The sequence below is a fragment of the Stegastes partitus genome, unplaced genomic scaffold, assembly GCF_000690725.1.
Source record: "Stegastes partitus isolate 25-593 unplaced genomic scaffold, Stegastes_partitus-1.0.2 Scaffold237, whole genome shotgun sequence".
Classification (NCBI taxonomy): Eukaryota; Metazoa; Chordata; class Actinopteri; family Pomacentridae; genus Stegastes; species Stegastes partitus.
The window spans coordinates 553,370-555,248 of record NW_007577968.1 but is presented as its reverse complement, the minus strand read 5'-3'; positions in this window follow the sequence as shown (position 1 = coordinate 555,248).

Below are 1,879 nucleotides of genomic sequence, written 5' to 3'. Positions count from 1 at the left end.
TTTTTTTTACATTTATCACCACATGTGCTGAAGTGAAAAGTGGAAAAAGCTATTCATGAACTTTGAGACAAATAAAATTCTGGCAGGATTTTGGTGTGCTCTGTATCAGAAATAAATGTGATCCAATCATTTTGCCGGCTGTTTAGGAAAGAGTAATTCACAAAGAATTAACTTGTTTGTTAAATCCTGCAAACACCACAGTGTGAAAGCAGCAGTTTGTAAAACCATCAAACTATAACACCATGGATTTCTTGTTTGCAACTGAAGCAGCGTCTATTTGATCTAAATGTGGCTAGAAGCGAGCAGAAAAAAGTACAAAGCTTATTTCCTATATCTAAAGACCGTTTTGTGGTCAGAAGCTGGGGTTTTTGGACCTCAGAAGACTTCCTGTTATGTGTCAGTTTCTGTGACTTCTGTCTGCTAGCAATGACTATATATATATATATATACCATCAAACTATTATCTTTCAACTCTGAAGCTGTAAAAAGGCGTATAAAGAGTGTTTTTATTTGAAAAAATGTAAATGTTTATTTGAAAGAAGACATTAGATGTTTTTTAGTTCGTTGTCATATTGTTCTCAATTTCTAGATTTGTTCATGTCCACTTCCTGGAAACATCTTTGTGGGTGTGCATCACCACAAACTGCAAACTTTTTACAGAACACACACGCATGTGGATTAAGGTGCTACACAGGAAATGGCGAAGCATCAGGCTGTGAATTAAAAATGTCTCCTGTACTCAATGCACCTATAGACTGACAACATGAGTTTTTATTTATGGCAGTAGTGACAACAAGTAACACATTTGTTATGAATCACTGCAGGGAAAACAGAACCACAACATGCATCTTGGCAAAATGAATACATTACATGGTCAGTTGTTCAACCTGGAGACTTGCAAAGATGAGCTGCTCTCCATGAGGTGGTTCTGCTGCAGGTCACCTCAAATTAAAAAGGCCTTTTTCCTTTCCACACTTGCTATTGTGCCTACTGTTGTGGAAATTCTGACAGAGGTTGATGTAGGATGAGGAGCCCGACACAGAGAGACAGAACAGCAGTTCACACATGCAATGCCAGCATCAGTTCTAAAGATCCCTCTCACACCTTTAGTCTTAAATCCTCCTTCAGTGGGAGCCACATCCAGATTTATGGGAGGGAGTTCCACAGCCTCAGGTCTATTTTAATACCCAGGTTGGTGACAGATGTGGAGAGGGGGATGATTTGGCCTGAGAAAGTGATGCTGGTGATGGTGGAAGAGCGGAGCTGGTGTGGTGCACCAACTAGAGTGGCTTCTGTTTTAGAGCTGTTTAACTGTAGGACGTTGAGTTTCATCCACGCCTCTATCTCCTCCTGGCAGGTGGTCAGTGTGGATGCTAGCAGGCGAGCAGAAGAAGTGGGGGATGGCCTGAGGTACAGGAGAGTGTCATCAGCATAGCAATGGAATGATGTCCCACGTTTGCTGATGACACGGCACAGGGGGAGCAGATAAATAGAGAAGAGGTTGGGGCCCAGGACCGAGCCTTGAGGGACACAGCATGTGACGTTGTGTGTGTATGATTTTGTTTTGCCCTGGATGACATGCTCTCTTCTGCTGGTCAGGTATGACATGAACCAGTTATGTGTGATGTGTGACGGTCCAGTGGTGTATTGCAGGCGGTGGAGGAGGATACCGGGGTGGTGGTTCCCATTTTTAAAAAGGGGGACCGGAGAGTGTGTGCCAATTATTGAGGTATCACACTTCTCAGCCTCCCCAGGAAAGTTTACTCTAGGATGCTGGAAAGGAGGCTTCGGCTGATTGTCAAACCTCGGATTCAGGAGGATCAATGCGGATTCCGTCCTGGTCGTGGAACAGTGGACCAGCTCTTTACCCTTGCGGAGC